Source organism: Ursus maritimus, unplaced genomic scaffold (genome assembly GCF_017311325.1).
Source record: "Ursus maritimus isolate PB19 unplaced genomic scaffold, ASM1731132v1 scaffold_29, whole genome shotgun sequence".
Lineage (NCBI taxonomy): Eukaryota > Metazoa > Chordata > Mammalia > Carnivora > Ursidae > Ursus > Ursus maritimus.
This window is the reverse complement of record NW_024425452.1, coordinates 5,334,369-5,344,198: the sequence shown is the minus strand read 5'-3', so window position 1 is coordinate 5,344,198 and position 9,830 is coordinate 5,334,369.

Here is a 9,830-nt window from a genome sequence, read left to right as displayed (position 1 = left end):
AGGAGGGGGTCAGACTTCTGGCAGGACTTTCGGAGACGACTTGAGTCTCCAGCATTGAACTGTTCTGGGAGAGAGAGAATATTTTATTCTGCTAGTCCCTCTACTAAAGAAGGGATTGCATATGCAAATTCAGGCAATTCCCAAAACAACGTGCTTTGCTTCAGTTTGTCCTCATCGACTTTTCCAGGAGCTCCTAGTGTGGAACACCGCACTGGCTGGTGCAGGACCCAGAGAGATGTGTCCCGGAGAGCACAGTTGGTGGGGAGGACAGTGGGGAAATGGAATTGCCTGGTAATAAAGTCACTGGGGTTGGGGGAGGGAGAAGGCAGGGTCGCTGTGTCAGCTCTGCCACATGAGTGCCTCACACAGAGAACCAAGGTGATCACGGAAATATGCCCCCAATTAACAACAAAGACCACAGCAAGTTCAGCAAAGGGTAGTCAGAAAACTAGGAATATAAATACTCTAAATATCAGATCCTTCTGTATAGACAGTTTTCTAAACTGCCGTTCTCTTTTGTCGTAAGAACTTTCCCTTATGATTAAATATTCTTCAAAAATATGCTTTTTAATGGCTGAATAGTAGCCATCGTATGAAAATATCAAAGTGCTCTCAATCACTTCTTTTTATGAGATACTTAGGTCATTCCTCATTGGGGAGTGTTAGTCCTAAGACTTTGGTGAATAGTATCATGCCAACATCTTTGTCCCCATCTCTGACAGGATAAATTCTTTTTTTTAAAGATATTTTATTTGTTTATTTGAGAGAGCGAGAGACAGCGTGTGAGATGAGCAGGTGGGAGGCAGAGGGAGAAGGAGAGACAGAATTTTAGCAGGCTCCCTACTAGGCACGGAGCCCCAGTGCAGGGCTCCATCCCACGACCCCGAGATCATGACCTGAGCTGAAATCAAGAGTTGGGCCGCTTAACCAACTGAGCCACTCAGGTGTCCCTGACAGGATAAATTCTTTAAAAATAGACTTACTAGGTCAGAATTTATATTTTTCCTTAAAGTATTTAATTATGACAACAAGGACTACTGGCAAAATGGATACTGCAAAAAACAGAGCTGACTCTTGATAAGCCTACGAATGACCTAGCAGAAGCAGAAATGTTAGACAGAAATGGTAGCCAACAGGGTTTACGAGGCTATGGGGTAGCCACGGGTAGCAGTCAATATGATTTGCAGAAGGAAGTAAGAATGTAGGCCAGTCTGGTGAGTCAGTTAGGTGTAAATGGGTGAAAGAGTTTCTGCCGCCTTAGTTTTATAGCTCTGGCAAGTCACTTAGGCTCTCTACACCTCAGTTTGCTCATTTTGAAACTTGGGGGTATTTACTACCTTCATAGGGTAGAATACTTAATATTGTTAAGGTAAATTTTCTCTCTAAATTACCTATAGATTTGATGTAATCTTAATTACAATCTAGGCCAGCATTTCTGTAGAAATAGACAAGCTGCTCTTAAACTTCATACGAAACTCAAAGGAACTAGAAGAGCCAAAACAATCTTGAAAAAGAAGAACAATGTTTGAGGACTCATACTTCCTACATCAGGATTTATTAGAAAGCTCTGGTAGCCAAGTCAGTGTTGTATTGGCATAAGGATAGACAGATAGATCAATGGACCAGAATACAGCGTCGAGAAATAAGTATGTATATGGTAAATTGTTTTTGACAAAGGAACCAAAGAACTTCAAAGGCAAAGGGAATACTTTTCAACAAATGGTAGTGGAAGAAGTGGCTATCCACGTGAAAAGAAAAGAAATACTAACTGGGATCCCTATTTTATATCATGCACCAAAATTAATTCTGGATGGTAGAAAGATCTGGAAATAGAAATTTGAGAACCTTGAAGTAGAGTTTAAAAGGAGAAAGCATCTGTCCTCGGGCTCGGATTCTCTCTGATTCTTAAACACATCAGGATTGATGTAGATTAGATTAGAGCCTGGCCTTTAGTTCTTCCCCATTCCTTATTGGCATACAGAGAAACCTAAATTTGAAGTCCAAAATTATCATGTGTCTAAGGAATACAATTGCTTCAAACTCCAAAAAGGACAGAAATCTTTAAGAGGTTCCATCCAAAGCAAAAATATTGATGAGGTGGATCAAGAATTTTATGTAAACATGATGTGCTGTATGGTGACTAACATATCATAATAAAAAATAAAAAAAAGAATTTTGTGTAAACATGATAAATATTCTTAAAGAAATAAAACAATAATTTAGCAATATAAAAATAAGAATTCATTAAAAATGGAAATGTGTAAAGTATAATAGCTAAAAAAATTACACAAAAAATGGGACAAAGAACAGGATAGATACAGCTACAGGATGAATTAGTGAACTGGAAAATCAGACATGAAGGAAATCTCTCAGTAAGAAGAAGCATTAAATAAATAGAAAACTGAAGAGCTAAACATACTCCACTCTGTCCCTATTATATGGTATCAAATCTCCCCCCTCAAGATAATCAGGGTCACTTATTCCCCTATTAATGTAACTCCTTTCTGATCCACTGGTATGAGAAGCCCAAAGTGGCCAGATGGTGACATAGCTTCAAATTTAGTAGAACCCTCAATTTGTCTGCTAGTCTAGACATATCCCCTCCTGGGAACTAAGACCTTTAACCTAGCAGCTCCTTAAGTTATGAAAATAGGAAGAACAAATTCCACAAATGGGTCACTGGCATCAAAGGCATAGGGACCACTCCTACTTCCACACCTTGGTTCCCAGACCTGTGAACCCTGTTGAGGATATAGCACCATGTATTGCCCTTATTTTAGGACGTAGACGCCGAAACAGAGGACTGAACTCTAACCCTCAAGGTGTGTTCCCTGAGAGGCCACTGTGCTGTTCAGCTGGGCCAGTCGCTTCTGGCTGATGGGATATATGGTGAAACCAGTGAATCCTGGGACCCCTGCTGCACCTCCTTTGCAGTAAAATTGGTCCCTCATCTGAAGAAAAGTTGCAGGATACCATGTTGATAGATGAGACATTCAGATGCCTTTCGATGGAGATATTGATCCGTAACTAGTGTAGATATAAATTCTGGTAAAGACAAACTGCCGCTGTTTTCCTCATTTGAGGGCTCAGCACTGGTCTGTGGTGTCGAAGTTCACCAGTGGCTGGATAAATCTCGATGAGCTGAGGTCCATTTGATTAGACATCAAGTTTTCAAACTCCTAATCTACCTTTTATTTCAGTATTAAGTGACCATCTTTAACCCAATGTCATTTCAGTTTTAAAGATGGCTCCTCTCTGGTGACTACTCCAGTCCCCCTTGCTTACTGTCTTACACAGTGTCTGTGTGCTGGCTGTTGAAGAAGAGATTGTGAGAGCTCCCTGTCTCCATATCACCTGATAAGGGAGCTGAATTATTCAACTGGCCTGCAAAATACCAAATCCTCCTTTCATAGATGTAGACCTGGGCCCTGACACTCCTCCACTGTGCTCTACTTGCTTCAGATGCATACCATTGAAGACCTCCAGGCCGGGGAAGAAATCCAGAATCCCCAGCTCTGATGTGAAGACCACAGACCCCTTGTCAGCAAACACATGGGTGTGGTTCTTACAGAGCTAAGGTCTTGTCAGTGTGAAGACCAAGTCTGTCCCCAAAATATCTCTCTCATGTCCACACTTTGGTGTCTTACTGAGCTGAATTAATAGCCTGGTTCTGCCACTTACTAGTTGTGTGGCCTTAAATGTTACTCAGCATCCCCAAGATCCCCTCTCCTGAGCTGGCATTTGCCTTTCACAAGGCTGTGGTGTTATTTGACACAGTGCCTGGTATCTGGTTCCCACTAAATGACACATATTGTTATTATAATTTTAGTGATATTGTTATTTACCTCGTTTCATGCCCACTTGCCCTCCTGTGCAGGTGACAACTATTCCAGCTTTAGAACTATCCCACCGTCCCCGTTTCTTCTATGCTCCTCCTGGTCCTGCATACAACTGCCTGGTGGACTTTGCTGTTTTTTTCCAAAAGGCTATAATACCCATTCTGGCAACTTTTAAAATGCCCATCCTACTTTTCTCCACCTCATACGCCATCTCCTTTTCTATTGACTTTATGATTAATAAAAATGTGCAAACAAACTTACAGCATACGACAATGAAGTCACTTCCACAAACGACCAGAAAGCATACATCCATTTCCGCTGACATGCTTATTTCTTCTGACTCACAAGGCTGTGATTTAATGACAGGTTCATATCCTAAAACTGGGGTGGCACTGAAAGCACATGACATGACAGCCTGTGCCACACAGTACGCTAGGAATAGGCCAATAGATGTCATCAAGAAAAAGCAAGAAATGGGGCGCCTGGGTGGCACAGCGGTTAAGCGTCTGCCTTCGGCTCAGGGCGTGATCCCGGCGTTCTGGGATCGAGCCCCACATCAGGCTCCTCTGCTATGAGCCTGCTTCTTCGTCTCCCACTCCCCCTGCTTGTGTTCCCTCTCTCGCTGGCTGTCTCTATCTCTGTCGAATAAATAAATAAAATCTTTTTAAAAAAAAAAAAAGAAAAAGCAAGAAAAGTATATTGATCCTCAATGCATACTCAACAAAAAGCCAAAGTACTTTACATTTTTCAGTAGAAGAGTCCAAAGAATGGGTTAGCCTGAGCCATAGCGGGAGAACTGGCAATTCCTGCCAAATGAATGCATTAAAGAAGCAATGCTCATTTCAGTGTCAATTAAACCTTGACATTAGTTCAATGTCAGCGTGCTGGGCCCCTGGGCCACTTAGCATCACTGGTGATTCAAACATGATTTTCACTGCTTTGGTCATAACATGCCCTTCCGCAGAAACCTTCAACTGCCCCCCCCCCGTCCACAAGGACAACTCCAAACTCCTAGTTCAGTTTCCAAGGCCTTTTAGTATGGAGGTCTCTATTTGCTACCCCCGAATATACCTTGGACTTTCTCACCTCATGAGTTTGCTTACAGTCTTCCCTATTCCATCTATTCTGTTGAAATCCCGCCCATCTTTCAAGACCTCACTTGAATACTAGCTTCTCCACATCTACAACTGCCATGAAATCCCAATGACTTCTTCAGTCAGAGCTAATTTCTCAGTCCTATGTATTCCTGTATCACTTCTGTTTGTTCCTGTCTGGTAGAAATTATTATATTTTGCCCTGTGTTCAAATGTTTAAATATGTAGTTTTGGTTAAGTCACTCATTCCCACCGAACACAGAGAGTGGCCCTGAGAAGCAAACTCAGCAACGCTGGCAAAGGTGTTCAAAACATACATCAAAAATTATCAAGCACTGTACAAAGGTAAAAGAGTCTCATCATTCTATTCATGTCCTGTGAAGGAATATTTGGTTAATTCCATAGAATGATCATTCTTAGTGACATCACTTGGTTAAAGTTGGCCAAGGAGACCTTCTAGGACGGTTAACATTGAATTTTATACTGTACATGGGTGAATTTCATGTTATGTGGATTATAGCTCAATAAAGCTGTTATTTAGAAAATAATAGGTTAAATCCCTGTATAGATGGGTCAGCAAGTTTACTGTGCCCTGCTACCGTGAGCAGCAGAGCTCACTCTGACCAGCAAATCCAGACATGCACACATCTTTTGTTCTAAGCAAGAATAGATAAGTAAATCAACAAAAATCCATTCACGCTGGATGGATTCTCCAATGAAACGGGGTCCCCATTAGAGAGCAGAGAAGGAACGAGGCCAGCAGGTGGCTTATACCCAGGTGAGGTAGGGATGGAATCCTTTGCGAAATTAGTCAACAGATGACAACAGGTGTAAATGAATAAACATGAAAGTGACTTGAAGAGTAGCAAAGCTCTCAAGGATTTTATATGAGGATATTCATGAGATGTTGAGTTTTCTGATGAATCTCAACATTTACGATGAACTTTCTAGACCATAGGCTATTCCAAAAAGTGAGGCAAAAACATGAAGCACCTCCAGGAGCCAAATGTTCTCTTTTTCACCTATGACTTTATACCTTCTTTCCGTGGTCTGCTGCTTCCTGATGGCCAAAGAGCAGAGCTTGCCTTAAGCAAGTTATGAGAGATGTCAGCTTTGGAGCAGCTCCCCTTACTTTCTTTTTCTGTTTTCACCTTCCTCTAGGTGCTGGTCTATGTACTCATCTCTTAAAAGAAAACGCCCAACCTATGGATCCATTCCTCTCGGCCTTTCTCTCCAGCAAAATATGCTACTTTGAGTGGTTCAGAGAGACTTAGTCACACACATGTGGAAGTAAATGGCTAATAGAGGTGGATCTGACAGGTTCCCGGGAGAAAAGCCATAAGGCAAAGAGATGAATTTCCCATTATGACATTGGAGCCATGCAGGAAAGGGACAGGGAGAAGCCTCCCCTGATTTTCCCCACCTTGCACTCCAAGAAAAGCCATAGAGCTATGAAGCAATTGCTACCAGCTTTGCCTCTTGGTAAGTGTAATACTTGGGGCTCCCAGGGGGCTCAGTTGGTTAAGCACCTGCCTTCCGCTCAGGTCATGATCCCAGGGTCCTGGGATCCAGCCCATCCAGCTCCTGGCTCAGCGGGGAGTCTGCTCCTCCCTCACCCTCTGCCCTCCCCCTGCTTGTGTGCTCTCTCTCTCTCTCAAATAAATAAATAAAATCGTTTTTAAAAAAGTGTAATACTTATCAAAGTCCCAGTGTACCCTCAAGCATCATCATAGTTGCAAAGGATGTCTACATTTATATTTTAAATGTAATGATATGAAGCGTGGAAAAAAATGTCTTTTTGATCTGGGAGGAGGACAATATATTTTAGCCCCCCCCCCCCCCCGACACTCACAGTAAATTGGCACAGTTACAACACCCATGAGAAGTCAGTACTTTTCCAAGTAGATGGTGAGGTTACGCTTAGCGCTCTGAGGCTCCCTCTGGCTGTGCTGTTCATGAGGAACGGAGGGCGTGGCTGTGACGAAGCGTGCTCGGCCCACGCGCCACGTATACAGGTGCCGTTTGGTACTGAGAATGTGTCTTTCAAAATAGGCCTCCAACCAGAGACCAAAAGACAAGTGTCCCTCTGCCTGCACGAGTATATCCAAGACTGATGGAGTCATGGTATTCAGTCCTAGCCTAGAAAATAATCATTCTTTCTTTGCTGAGTAATTTCCAGACGTCACTCCATACGGTGAAAGGACGTGAAAACCAGCAGACCCAGGGCCCCAGGGGAGCCCTACACTTGCAAGTTCTGCTCTCCTGCAGACTGAGCTAATCGGCTCTGGGACGCACCAAAAAGTGACCAAGAGAAAGCAAACACCACTAGGGCTGATTCAGGAACTTTGGGGCAGGTGATCACAGATGAGGGCTTATTTTTTGCTGCTATTGTTTCTTGAGGTATAATTTACATATGGTAGAATGAAATATTTTCAGGTGGATCGTTCTCTGAATTTTGACAAACTTAGACGATCAGATAGCCACCATCACAATCAAAATTCCCTTATATCAGAAAGTTCCCTCGTATCCCCTTGTAGCCAATGCCCTCCCATCACCACCAACCTGATTGCTGTCCTTATCCTTTTGCCTTTTCTAGAATGTCATTCATATAAATGCAATCAAACAGGAAATAGCCCGTTTGTATCTGGCTTCTTTGCCTTAACAAAATGCTTTGAGACTCATGCGTGTAATTCTGTGTAGTACTACATTCCTTCTTAGCGATGAACGAATTAATCTTATCGCATTATTCCACTTACGGATAGAGCACAATTTGTTTATTCACAGTTCAGGGACATTTGGGCTGTTTCTGGTTTTTAATGATTATGAATTAAGCTGCTACTAAAATTTCCTTATGAGTTTTGAGATGTCATCTTCTTCATTTCTCTTGTCTAAATGCCCACGAGTGGGATTCCTGGCTTACGGGATACATGAATACTTAACTTTATAAGACACTTCCAAACCGTTTTCCAAAGGGCCATATCATTCCCACCAGCAACATAGGATAGCTGCAATTCCTCGGCCTCATCGTCGTCAGCACGAGATATTGTCAATTTCCTTGATCTGCGCCACTTTCATAACTATTCATGAACTTTTGATCTAGGCTGAGCTATAAAATTAAACATTCTGAAAAAAAATTTAATTAAACATTCTGCTAGCTGCACGTACTGGGTCGAATATGTCTCCCCCAAATTTGCATTCACCGGGAACCTCAGAATGTGAACGTATTGGGAAATAGGCTCTTTGCAGATGCAATTCCATTTGTTTAGATGAGGTCCTCCTGGATTAAAGTGGGCCTTAATTCCGATGGCTGGTGTCATTATATGAGGCCATCTGGAGACACAGAGACCCACAGAGGAGACAACCACGTGGCCGTGGAGGCAGCAGATGGAGCTAACTGCAACAAGCCGAGGAACATCAGAAACCACGAGAAGCTGGAAGAGACAGGAAGGATTCTTGGAGCCTCTGGAGGGAGCGTGGCCTGGCCAACATCTTGACGTCAGACTTCTAGTCTCCGAAACCGTGAGAGAACGCAGTTCTGTCGTTGTCAGGCACCTAGTCTGTCACAGTTTGTTACAATCGCCCTACGAACATGATACACTATAGACACAGTTTATGAAATATAAGAATACAAAGAACTTTAGAAGGTTATATTTGGCATACATAAAGCTTTCTGAGGATAAAAATAAAGTAATTGTGTGAAAAAATAGTTTTAATAGGTACAAACATAGCATTAGCAGCCTAAATTACTAACAGCTATATACTACTTGGGCTAAGTCTTGAATAATCTATAATTCAACTTTTTACTCATCAGGCTGAACTTCTGTTAGTAAATCCAAATTAGTGAAGACCTACTTTTTATCAAGAATCAAGGTCAGTCCAGAACTGGAGTCCCAGTGGTTCCTAACCTCTGGCTATTGAATATGCGAGACCCACATTTTGCAGACCGTTCTGTAAAGGATCGTGCGAGAGACTGTTTTAGTTTGGTATTTTTTGTGGTCTATTGTATTGCAACCTTACAGGCTTTTTTCTAATTGTAACATAATTTGTTCATTTCCCCTGCCACGGGACAGAGACGAGTTTTGAAAACAAAACTTCTGCAGCAGGACCAGTCTTGGCTATTTCATGAAGTACACGTCACATTTCAGTTTTCACACAAGCCTTCCAGCTCTCAAGGAAGAAAATAATCCAGCCCTCAAACGCCTATCAGACTCTCTTAGGTAGGCAGAGGAACCCCATTCCCACTCCAAAACCCATGAAAAAAGTTGATTCCCCCTGTACTCTGTTACTCAGAAACATATCACTAGCTCAATGATGATTCTATGAATACACTAACATAAAATAAAGGAATAGTCCGTCAATAAAAGTCAGTAACGGGTTGTGGTTTATGCCACCATAATTTGCTGAGTAGCTGTTACAATAGGACAGAAGTTGAGGCAACAGGGCAGGAGACCTGGTACAGATGTGTAAGCAGGAATTCAATGTTCTTACAATCAGTCCTCTATTTATACTATGAAAGCCTGATTTTTTTTCCGCATGAGTGACCTGAGATATACAACAAGCCTATCAGTCAAACACTACATGTCATTATAGGGAGATCTGGGAAAAGTCTCTGGCATTTGCTGAGCCCCTCCTGAGTCATTTTCCGTGTCGTGTGCTGTGGGGGACAGTTGTATCAAGCTAACTTCACTGGGATAGCTGGGGAACACAGTCACGCATTCCATAAACAGTTTGCAGAGTAAGGCCGAGTGTCATCACCTGAACAGAGTCCAAAATTGTTCAGTGACCCAAATAAAAGTCTGGTTTTCACTCCCCCCTGCTCGCTAGTCAGCATGCACTGTTCTTGGAGTGTCTGGGAAAACACAGGGTTGGCCTATGGCGGGGGGGGGGGGGGGGGGGG